A 13,602-nucleotide genomic window follows, 5' to 3' on the forward strand; every position below is an offset into this window, starting at 1 on the left:
TCATCCAGCTCAGAGAAGAAAATATTACCAAAGGTAGCAGTGGGAGGAAGAATTTGAATACTTTAAAGAAAAGGAAATAACCTTATTTTTAGGAAGAATGGACTAAATTTATTTTGGGGACCAGCTCTATTTACCTGAGAGATGATTTTCAGTTATTAACAGTCTTTATGCAGCCGAGTGTTAGTGAGTTCACCTTAGAATACCCCTGAGTGCTTTTCTACCTTCTTAATCTATTTGTTTGATGATGTTGACTTGGCAGGGAAAGGTATTTGAACATGTTAATGTTCAAACATTCTTGTTTGAAAAATAAGCCAGCAGAACAAACTATACTCCTCTGTGTTACTACATTTGTACATCTCCTTATTTTGAAAGTCACAATATGTTGCCCCTTGATCTCACCCACTCCAAGCTTTTATGATAATATAAAGGTTACTGTATGCTAGGTGCTAGAGAATGCAATACTTTTTGTTTTATCAAGTTGCTGTCATAAAATGAAAAGTATTAATAGGAAATTGCTAGTCAACAATGAAAGAGCCGAGTACCAGTATAATTCTCTTGCAGGTAACAATTATAAAGTTTGAACAAAATTAGCACACACAGTTATTTAAAAGTTTGAAGAGTAATCATAAGCAGGTAAAAAGTGGCCATAAAAGTTAAATTCTTTGAGTGATGTCCATATTTATGAGGCTACTTCTTCTGAGGGCATCCTAGTCAGTGTGGCCTGCAGGGATCTTAAAACTCAAGCAGAAAGCTACATTTTTCCTGAGGGTAGTTGGCAGGGGGTAGAGTCTGGAAGTATGTAAGAGGTTAGAATTGAAGAACAAAATTCTGGAAAAATGGAAGCCTCAGATATGAGTTTAATTCCTCTCAAATTTTTTACTGAACCCTGAAAAATGCCTTTGAGAGACTCCAAGAAGTCCAGTAGAAAACCAAAGCTAGAGAGCAGAAAGAACTTATAAGAGATATTAGCTGAGAAAAGTCTCAGATGGAAAAAATTTGGACTTTGACTCCCACTAACAATTAGAAGGCTTTGGTAAAGCAAACGAAGTCTCCACAAGTTTAAAAGTCTAGGCCAGTTATCCCACTGCATCCTAGAATAAAAGACAACATTATTTAAAAGAAGAAAATAGAATTCAGAGTGTCTAAAATGTTTTTATCTAAGATGATATTATATACTAATATAATAGCCATCCATTGAAACAGATTCAGAGATAACCCAGAAGTTGGAATTAGAAGGCAGGGACTTTAAAGTTGCCATTTTTCATAATTTAAGGACCTAACGTGAAACAAGAATATAATAATTGAACAGGTAGGGAAACTCAGCTAGAGAAGTATAATCTACAAAACTAATCAAATAGAAATTTAAAGCAGAAATAAAGTTCACAAACACATACACACATCACTGGATGGGCTTAACTATTGATTGAAGAGAGATGAAGAAAGAGTTAGTACACTTGAATACAGAACAACAGAAATGACCAAACATGGAAACCAGAAAGAAAAAAGATTTGAAAAAAAAAAAAGCCAGAGCGCCTCTGACTGTAGAGACGTTATTAAGCAGTAATCAATCTCACTTACTCGAAACTCAAGTCCCAGAAGGAAAACAGAGGTTCTCTCTTGAAGGAATTCCCTTGTGAGAACACCCAAGAAGCAGAACACAAGCAAATAGTGAATTTTCACAAATTTGTTGAAAAACATCAACTTATAAAATCAAGAATCTCAGCTAACTCCACATATAGCAAAGACAAAGGAAACTACTCATAGGCATATGTGGCATTTTGTTAAAAGCCTTAAAAACATCCAGAGAGAAAAAAAAGGACAGATTACATGTAGGTAAACAACTATCTGATCATGGTTGACGTCTCATCAAAATAACCTAAGCTAGAAGCCAACAGAATGGCATTTTTTATGTGTTTAAATATATTAATTCTGCATTTTGTATCCAGTAAAAGCATTTTTTAAATATAGACACTAATTTAAGAGACTTTTGGATACTCAAACACTGAAAAAATACATTGTTGGCAAATCTGTAGTATAAAAAATGCTAAAGGATTTCTGGAATGGATACAAAATACAGGAAACAATGAAGAGGACTGCTAAGTAAAAGGTGAAGGATTTATATGATCTGAAGAGAAACCAGAGTATATACACTGCTAAGTAGTATATAAAGTAAAAGTAGGAAAAGTATAAAAGACTTATTTTGTTTTTAGAGGACAACTGACTATATAAAACAAAACCCATTGTATTATATTATAAAGTTTATATCTCATGTAATAACAAATAGAGAATCAAGGTTAAGGGCAACAGTAATTATAATGTTTCTGATTTCTTTCATTTTTGTAGTATAATAATTCTAGGTAACCTATGACTTATTAAGGATACATATTGTAGTCTCTAGAGTAACTAGTAAAACTAATACAAAGAGATAGAGCTAAAAAACCAATTGGTAAGATGAGGTAGAATATTAAAAAAATTTGTTAACACAAAGGAGGCAGGGAAGGAGGTATAGAGAAAAAAAAACAAAACAAAAAGAAAAATGGAAAAAATAGCAGAGCAAAATTCAACTACATAAATAATTACATTAATTATATGGACTAAATATTTGGATTAAAATACAGATTATTAGAATACATTAAAGCAAAACCTATCTATATGCTTTGTACAAAATACATATTTAAATCTAGAAAGAAAGACAGGTTAAAAGTAAAAGGATGGAAACAGATGCCATGTTATATTAAGCATAAAAAAATGAGAATGGCTATTTAAATATGTCAGACAAAGTAGACCTCAGGATAAGAAGTATTATTGTATATAGAGGATATTTTATAGCAATAGATGGGTCAATTAATCAGGAAGACATAAAAATTATAAATGTATATGTGCCCAGTAGGGCTTAAAAAACAGATACACAAACTATACGATTATAGACAATACAAACAACCTATTGACCAAGTTGACCTACTTGACATTTATGGAACATTATTGACAACACTGCAAAATACCCATTGTTAAACACTGCAGCATTCAATTGAATGTTTATTAAGATAGACCATGTGATATGGCATAAGGTAAGCCTTAATAAATGTTGAAAAATAAAAATCTTATGGAATATGTTCCCTGGCTATAGGGGAATTAAATTAATATTTAATAACATCAAGACATCTATAAAAGACCTAAATACTTGGAAAAATTTACTTCTAAATAAAACATGAGTAAAAATAGAAATCACAAAAAAAACCCCATAAAATATTTTGACCAGATCACAGTAAAAATATATCAAAATTTGGGATGAAGCTAAATTCTTTATGGGAAACTTAGAGGTTTGTTGTATAACCCTGTAAAGCTTATATCAGAAAAGGAGAAATGTTTAAAACCAATGATTTAGATTTCCTCTTCAATAAAACAAAAGAAGAGGGAGTTAAATGCAAAGTTCAAATAAGAAAGTTATGGAGGTAAAAGTAGAAATCAATGAAATAGAAAATGGACAAATAATAGAGCAAACCAAGAAAATAAAGAATTGTTTCTTTGAAAATATTAATAAAATTGATATACCCCTATATTAAGTTTTTAAAGAGAAAAAATCATATTACCAATGACAGTAAAAAAATTGAGACATCGCTAGACATAACACATATATTAAAAAGATGATAAAGGAATATTATAAAGTTATATCAATAAATCCAAAAACTTTGATGAAATGAATAAATTCCTCAAAATCACAACTTATCGAACTAACACAAAAAATTGTAAAATTAGGATAACACTATAAATATTAAGAAGTAGAATTCATAGAAAAAAAAACCTTTCCATAAAGAAAAGCACAGGCCCAGATACTTTCACTGGTGGAAGGAAGAAATGATATCAAATTCTGTAGAAAACTGAAACCAAAGCCTAATAAAGATATTATGGGAACATTAAAGACCAATACTCTCATGATAATTTCACAAAAGTCATTAAGTAAATATGACAAAATAAATCCTTCCATTTTTTAAAAAAAATCATACATGATTACCAGTGGTGTCTATCTGAGGAATGCCAGGTTAGTTCAACATTTGAAAATCAATTAATATAATTCACACCTTGACCAATTAAATGATAAAGTTATTTGGGTATCTCAGAATATGCAGAAAAAAAACATTTTATTAACTTTAATATCAGTTCATGAACTAGGAATACAAGGGAGCTTCTGAATTTGATAACAGAAAATTACAATAAACTACATACTTAATAGCCAAGTCATGACATGTTTAAGCTTGGGAGTGGAAATAAATAGTTTGTCTGCTTACACCACTTCTGTTCAACATTATACTAGTTCACTAGACATGTTTGGCTAGTGCAATAAGTAAATAAAAAAGATAAATGGAACATAGATTTGAAAGGAAGAGTTAATACTAAATCTATTTACTGATTTCCCATGGAAAATTTTACCAAAGCATCTACCAAAACCATCCAAGCAAATAAACAAAAAAACATCACCAGCAAAAATTTATACCAACTTAATAAAATTAGTAAGTTTTCAGGATATAAGATCAATAAAAAATAATTATATTTTTATATACTCTGAGCAAATAATTTTAATGTAACATTTAAAAAATTCCTTTTAATATAGAATCAACAAACATAAAACATTTTAGGAACAAATGTAACAAAATATATGCATGTTCTCTCTACACTAAAAAGTATAAAACTTGGCTCAATAAAATTAAAGACAATCAAACAAATGAAAACACCATATTCCTGGGTTGGAAGACTAATATATTCAGTGTAGTCACTATCAAAATCTGATCCTATTTTTTATAATAAAAATTGACAAGCTGATTTAAACATTTATATGGAAATTAACAGAACTGACAATAACCAAAATAATAGTGGAAAAAAGCAAAGCTAGAAAACTCAAAATACCCGATATTATTACTATAAACTACTGCAATTAAGGTGCCGCAGAAATGGAACAAACATAAACAAAAAGATCAATGTAACAGAAGAGTCTAGAAAGAGTCTCATAATTATATGGCCAAGTGTATTTCAACAAGTACAGTTCAGTGGGGAAGGAAAGTCTTTTTATCATTGGTGCTAGTATGATGGACACAAGTATGAATGTAAATGAATCTTGTTTCTTATCTCACAACCCACATAATAAATGATTAAAATTGGATCAAGACTTCAATGTAAAACTAAAGCTATACTTGTTCTAGAAAATGCATTGGCAAATATGCTCTTGGGTAAACAAAGGTTTTATAGACACAAAATAAAAAACATTAAACAAGAAATTTAAACTTGATAATTTAAATTTTATAATTTTAGTATGTATACTCATCAACATACACTAAAAAAGTGAAAAGACTAGCCATCAATTTGGAAAAATATTTTCAACATATAACTGTCAAAGGACTCATATTGAGAACGTTACAAATCAACCATAAAAAGAAAAAATGAAAATAACAGACTATGACAACTTACAGAAGAAGATATATCAATCAATAGCCAGTGAATATAAGTGAAAATATTCAATAACATTAAATGACAGACAGATGCAAATTAATTCAATATGATATACTATCTCATGGCCACTGAAATGGCCAAAATAAGAAAGAATGATAATTAACAATGTTTGCAAGAATATATAAAACAATCTGAACACTTAAATGTTGCTGGAGGAAGTACAAAAGCATAAAACCACTTTGTAAAACTGCTGTTAAAACACATAACACAGAAATTCTCATCCGAGGTATTTATCAAAAATAAATGAAATCATATGTTCACAGAAAGAATTGTACAAGAATAGTTAAAGCAGCTTTATTCATAATAGCCTACTAGAAATGATCCAAATTCCCATTTGAGCATGAATAAACAAATCATCATGTATAATGGAGCACCACTCAGCTATAAAAATGATGGAACTATTGTACATGCAAAAAAAGCTAAAATATCATTATGTTAAGTGAGAAGCCCAATATAATGTGAAAGGGTACATATGGTATAACTCTATTCATATGAGTTCATATGAAGAAAGTGGCAAAACTAAGATATAGTAATAAAAAGCAGAACAATGGTTATGGAGGTGGGGTTTGACTGGAAGGAAGCACATGTAAATTTTTTGAGGTGATAGAAATGCTTTATTTTTCTGATATGCATGGTGGTTAGATAGCTGTGTACATTTATCAAAACTATTTTTATACACTGAAAATCTGTGTATTTCATTTTACAATGTAAAATTACAATATACATAAATTTAAAAAAAACTTTCTAGTTTCCTGTATGTATCCAGAGCCCACTCTAGATCTGCATTTGATTCGTCATCTGTCTAATCCTCATTTCTGTCTACGGTCCGGTCTCATGTTTAGCGATTACACTTAGCACTATGCTAAGAGCTTTAAATGCATTGTGTATTTTAATTATCACCACCTTATGAAGCACCTGTCTCCTGACTTGGGCTTCTATTCCCTAATATCATTTCTTGCTCTAGCTTTGACTTCATTCACTGCCACATTAAAATCTACTGAAAGCCAATCAGACAAAGATTGTTTTCTGATCGGTGCAATCCCAACTAATGTTAAATTCCTGACATAAGGCACTCTCTCAATAGAGTGCTGACTTGTTCCAGACTTGTTCCTGTTGTGGTGCCTTACCTATTCTGTTTTAATGAGCAAGAAACAATTTCTTGCATCACTTACTGGGTGTTGAGAAACATATTAACAATGAATCTCCCCGGTAGGATGAAAATCATATGAATATGGCAATATTAACTATTACTTATTTATTAATATTACTGATTTAGTTCATGCTCTTTGACATCAAGAGAACCAAATTCATATAATCTAAATATTTAGTTAAAAGGGAAGACTCAGTTTTGTGTTTTATTTGTTGAAAAATCCAGATGACTACATGCTTTCAAAATGGACTGCAGCTTGATAGAATGATTTCTCTGGACCAAATCCTAGGAAATCATTAAGGAAAAGGGAGACACTCTTGCTAAAGATCACAGCCAAGCAGCAGGATAGAAGCAGAGCAGCCAGCTCCACACCAGCAGCTCCTGCTACATAGAGAAAACTAGCAATTTTCCATCTCATTGAGGGGAGAAACAGGCAAGTGATATTACATTCTCCTATGTCTAATCATAAAGCCAAAGTAGTGCAACTTGTACATTCTCATCAGGGAAGCTGTTGGATGGTGGGTTTAGTGAAGGGCAGATTGTGACTTTCAAAAGAGGGAAATTTACAAATGTAGTAACACAAAGGTAGTGACAGATGCAGAACTGAAAAGCCGCAGGGTAGAGGAAGGCTTTTTAGCTGTTGCTTATTAAAAAACTGTGTGGGAAGTGAAAAACTTTTCATTCTGCGCCAACACATTCATCTAAGCATATTTGTCTGTGTGATGTGAAGGAAACAAAGTCCTATGATTTTTAAAGTTTTCCACCAAAGCGCCCTAGCAGTCGATGAAATCACATGTTTACCCAGGAATCTGAGGGGACCAATTAGAGGGAGAGAGAAGGTTTGGCAGAGGAAAAGGGTGTAGTTTACAATGATCCTATGCAAATGAAAAAATTTCTATTTTATCTTTAAAGATTTTGTAAATAGCACCCATGTTTATTTGAAGAGTTTTATAATTATTCTCAATTAAAATTAATTTGCCACATTTATCACACGAAATTTTGTTTTTGGTGACCTACTTCAAGAAACTAGATGAATGCATTATCAGAGGCCCTGGTTTTCTTGTTAAGCTTTCCTACCTTTTAAGAAAACCATACACAATTAGTGTATGTAGCTCCTTTCTCTACCACTCCTTGCTGCAACCAGTCCCGGGCAGGTGGTGGTGTTGGGTTATAGTGAGGGGACTGGGAAGGGCAGACAAACAACACAGAGTGACATCATTTACCTTCCTCCAGTTATGTGTCCCTGACATCTATGGTTTCCTTCCAAGCATCAACACTGGCAGGTGGGCCAGTTAAGAAAGCATGGAAATAAAACTTGGGATTTACTGCTTAATGTTGATGCCAACCAAAATAATTGGGAGGAGCTATGGGTCATAGCCTCAGGATGCTCTGTAAAAGCAGGCTCCAGTTAACCTTCCATAATGTCATAGTCTTCTTTTTCATGAGGTCATTCTTTGAGACACAAATTATTCCAGGTATTCTTCCTAGATGATTCTCAAAGAGCCATGTCACACATGACTACATTTTGTTTGCAAATACATTTTATTATTCTAATGTGGGTATCATAGGTGCATACTATTGCAGGAAAACTAGCCACAGCATAGGCACAGAGCAGCTTGGCCTGAGCCTTTGTCTGTATCTGACCTTATTTCCACATGCTCTTTCCTTCTCTCAACCTGTGATTTTAAAGATGCAAATTATTTAACTGTTCTTTCCTTGTTTGGTCTTAATCCCTCCTCAAGACCTGCCTGCATATCTTCCTTTCTCTCTCTCCACATCGCCCCAAGGTCTACATAGTTTGCAAGAATTTTCCTGACTTTACTAATTTAACTTCTATATTTGTAATTTAACCTTGATCCTTTCTCCTTCTTTTCTAATACATCTTCCCTTCTCTAATTAGTATTTCCACACAACAATACTGCGTAAGTTGTGGTGGAAGCAATAATGATAATACCTTTCATCTGTAAGGCTTTACAGGCAGAGTAGTTGCATGGATAATGATAATAGTCAACATACAGGGTCCGGCAGAAGTAAGGCTTGCTTGATTATAGTCGGTAGGGTACGCGAATGTCTCGCACAATATGGATAACAATTTGAACATTTCACCTAAAATGTTGTATGGCGTGCTTGAGTATGATATTGTTATGTTACAGAATTACATGCTTATGATTTTGTAATAAAAGGCTTTTATAATTAAAAAAGGGGGGCATTATTTGTGCTGGACCTGTATACTGAGTGTTTGCTATATGTTAGACACTCTTTATGACAGTAATTCAATAATTACTATCACATTTTTCAGATGAAGAAACTGTAGCGCAAAGAGCTTATCCATTTGCACAAGTTCCCAGTTCTCACAGCAATAACTGTAGAGCTGAGATTTGAACCCAAGTCAGTTTGATTAAATATTTGGTGGTATACTACCATCAACGTGACTTTTTAAACTATTATGATTGTGGTCATTTGGCCAGTCTCTTTGCTTTGCTAGAATAGTTTATATCAGATCCTGATATTTAAGTACATTTTCATTTTCCTGTAGGCTTCTCTTTGCAGTTTAAAAATTAGAAATCATCATAAGGAAATCTATTTGTGTTAATAGTCAGGTACAGAAATGATCAGTTCACTGTTGAGCTGAGTCTTCAGGAAGAGTTTGTGTTCAGAGATTGAAGGCACCATTGAATGAGCTATTATAGAATCATTAATTTTGAAATCCGAAAGGGATCTTAGATAATAATAATAATACCAAAAATATTGGTAATAGTAATAATACTACCAGGCACACCAAGTTTTCAATTCTAAGTCTTTTCTAAGATCATTATAGACATTATTTTATTAAATCCTCAGAATAACACTGTGAGTTAGGCTATTATTTTGTACTGTAATTATTTTACAAGTGAGAAAATAAACTCGTTATAATTTGATTGCTTGCCCAAGTGGTAATGGGCAATATTGAGATTCAAATACAGCAGAGTTTGTGTTGTTAAACATTGTTATTTTTAACATTTATTACACCCACAAATTTTTACAAATGATAAAATTTATGTTTAAAGATGTTATTTTGCTTTCCAAGATCCCACACCTAGTCAATGGTAGAGTTGAAATTGAGTATTCTTTTGATTATTGGTTACATTTTCTTTCATGTCACATTTTTTTGTACAAAGTTCCAATTATTACCATTTTTCTTCATTCATTCCTTCATTCAATGCAAAAAATACAACGAAAGCTACAAAGATGAATATACTTTCTAAGATCTTAAACCTAATGAGAGTACAGGAGAAAAATACATAAACAGCTGGTTATGTTTCAAAGAAGAAAGAATTATATATTAAAAGTACAAGCAAAGTGTTATGGCAGTGCAGAGCAAGATACAAGCAATCTTAATTTGAACTCAGAAAGATTGCTTAGAGACTATGGAATTTCAAATGAGCCTTGAAAAAAGGGTAGGGTGTTTGAATAAAAGGTATTCCATCCAGGTACATATATATAAGAACCAGCTAAGTGCTGTGAGAGGTACAGAAGCAACTCAAAGAACAGTCTTTCATCATAAGGAAGTGAATTCTTCCTGGAGAGGCAGGACATATACATGTGAAGTGAAAATGAACAGTGATGAGTAAAAGAGGTATAGGAGGTCAGAGGTAGGAAAATATCTGAGATCTAGAGTAAGGAGGGAAGGCACATCAAGCAAGCAGAACCTGAACAGAAACTTGAATGATGGACTGGGCTGCTAGGGGACAGGAGAGGTAGTGCAGGCAGTAGTGCATGAAGGTATTTATGACATTGTGTGTGTGTGTGTCTGTGGTAATGTGATACTTAAAGAGTGCTTGTGGCAGTGTGACGACATGTCAATCAGAAGTGAGGAACCCAATGCAGTGGCCTGTAGACTACTGAATAATGACAGGCCCTGGAGAAGGACATTGCATAGCCCTGAGTGACTGTGGCTCATGCATCAATCATGTGAGGTCCCCTGGCTGAGAAGGATCTTGTAAGCAGCTTCATCCTTAAATATAAAGAGCAAAAATAGCCCATGACAGCACAGGTTGTTTATATGTAAAGGCTTTCTTTTTTATATATAGGAAACAACAATATTCTTTAAGAGCAAAATCTAGACAAATGTTGAGGTGACTGTATCAGCTTGACTTGCCTTTTCATAATTATTCATGATGGTGGTCTTAATATATGAACATTTAAATTGATTGACAGTGATAAAGAAATTTGAATTCTGGAGGTTGAAAGTACTGGAGTAGGATAGGCAGCAGAAAGATGCACTTGACTTTGATGAAGAATCTGGTGTGAGGAGTGCAGACAGCTGACAGTCTCCAGCTGCCACATTTTTAGGATCTGCTGAATTCATGCTGAGTCCATGCTCCTCATGAGCTGCTTCCAGTTGATGCTAGAGCATGCTGGGGTGACAGGGTCTGACTTTTTTTGCCAAAAGTAGGACTCCTCTATGCTTGATTTTGCATTGGAGTGTGCCATTGATCTGGCTAAGACTTTCTCGAAGCTGCACTGTTGTCTGAGGCCCTTCATAATGAGTGTTCTGTGCTTCTCCCTTTTCATTCACAGATGTCAGCTTTGCATCTTGCTTTGCAGGTTTTCCCTGCCTAATCTTGCTCCCTGTCCCCTCAATTGCCCTCAAATTCTTCCTGGGTATGTTTTCTGTAGGACCCAAACTTGCGAACAGCTTTATGATGACCTAAATCTAACAGAGCTATGGTTTAGAATAGGGTCAGCAAACTTTTTTCATAAAATGTCAAATAGTAAACATTGTAGAGTTGGTGGGCCAACTATGGTCTTTGTCACATTATTCTTTGTTCTCTTTTTCTTAAAAATCTTTAACAGTGTAAAAACCATTTTTAATTTGTAGGCTGTAAAAATTGGCTGTAGTCTGCCTCTCCTCCTGCTCTAAGATATAAAATGTCCAGTTTTAGTCTTTGTTTATTTGCCACCCATTTCCATTTTATTATCTGTAACATGGGGCTAATTTCAGCCCAGTGAGCTCAAAGAAATGTTAGCTTTACCAGCAACAGTGAATAGTTTCAAAATAGTTTTGGAGTCTGAGGGAGGAGTAGACTGAGATGTAGAGATTTAAGAAGTGGAGGTGAATGCCGATGAATATACCATATGTGGGTCTGAGGCAGGAAAATGCTGATGAAGAGACAGAAGCCCTCCCTTCTAAAACTTCTGTAGGTCAACTGTGCATGAGGACTTTGAAAAAGAGAATTGGAAGGAGAAAGCTAGACAATAAGAATGGATGAAGAAAGAAAAAAAAGACTATAAGAAGGGTAAGAAAAGGGAAACAAAAAGAAATTGTTATTTAATATTCCTTATTTCACACAATAAGTGGTTGAAAAAAGATGGAATAAAAAACTGAAGGAAAAAAATGAAACCCATGGGAGTAGAATAGGTGACATAAAGTTTGATTGAAAGAAGTGGTTGTCCAGAAATTATGTCATATGTTGCATAAATGTAACTCTTCAGGAGGAGAGAAATGTGTGCTAGAACACTGATTAGAATCAATTATGATGAACTCAAGGGGAATACTCCTGATACTTTGGATTTTTGGAGCTTGATGTGAATGTCAACTAGCAAGAACTGGTGTTATTTTAATGACTGTATTAGAAGCAAAAGGAATATAGTCCACTTAATAGAATACTTATATGATTTCTTTTCATTCCCTCTAGTGAAATGTATGATTCAGGATGTAGAAACCTTTGTTCTATATTAAATATCCTGGCAAAAGAAAATTCTGGTGTGGTTTTAGATTAGAAAATGTAAGTATTAAATTGAACCTAAAGTGAGGGTTTAGATGGGATTAATTCTCTGGGGTAGATATGTGTTGTGCTTCATTACACCATTCCCATTTTCTAGGCATCCCTTGCAGTTAGGTTGGGGCAATAGCTATGAGTCTCAGCTAGTGAGATGGATGAAGTGATACAAGCCACTTGTAGGCCTGAACCTTAATGCATTACTCTTGACCCTCCAGCTCTCTCTTCTGCTGCAGTGACTTTGGAGGCCAAATGTCACAGTTGGAATAGCTACAAGTTGAAGAAGGGCAGCCCTCCTTTTGACATACATTTCCTGACTGAGAAATAAACAGTGGTTGAGCTAATCCAGTGATAGTTGGTGGTTTATTTGTTATTTTAACAGAATATACCCTATATTGACCAGTAGAGTTTCTGTACATACTGAGTTATTGTCAATGGCTTGCTACATGTAGAGCTCTGAATGTTAAGTTTGGTTAACCAATGCCATTAAAGAATGGCATACAGAAATGCCTTCTGTTGAAAAGCAGATTCTAAGAGGAAGCAGATGTTGCTGGAATTATTTCAAGGGTATAGAATTTTAGCAAAGAAAATAAAAAGAACTCAATGAATGACATCTGTCCAGATGAATTTTGGAAAGCCTCTTAAAGCACCAGGAAAAGGGTAAAGTCAGACACGACATGTGATGTTTGGTAATGTCAATGATTTCCTCTATATTGATGATGATGGTGGTTGCTGGTGGTGTTCGTTTTGCTTTGGTGCATTGTCAAATTCTCCCTAATGTTTAAAAATGAGTGAAAAGGGAAGTTCTTCTGAGGAGAAATTATTGTTGAAAATTGTGGCCAATGTATGTAGGGATAAATATCTGTATAGAAGGTTGATGTGGCAATTTACCTGAAATATAGCGCTGATCTGTCCAGTCGCTGCTTAAAACTGCAGTGGTTCCCTCTGCCTCCGCCATGCAGCTTGTCGTACTCAGTCACTCACTGTTTCCCAGATAAATCTTCCCTTCTCCCAGTTTAATGACTTTGCTTGGTTCCTTTGATGGGCATGTTCTTCTGTGCCATTTTGTACCTACTGAAATCCTAGCTCTTTTTCAAGGCTACATCGAGTGCCATCTTCCACAACCAGGATTTCTTGCCAATTGTAGGCTATCAATTTCTCCTTTAGATTTTTTATAGAACCTAATAA

The sequence above is a fragment of the Phyllostomus hastatus genome, unplaced genomic scaffold (assembly GCF_019186645.2).
Source record: "Phyllostomus hastatus isolate PE091 unplaced genomic scaffold, TTU_PhHast_1.1 phas_contig_40, whole genome shotgun sequence".
In the NCBI taxonomy this organism is placed as follows: Eukaryota; Metazoa; Chordata; class Mammalia; order Chiroptera; family Phyllostomidae; genus Phyllostomus; species Phyllostomus hastatus.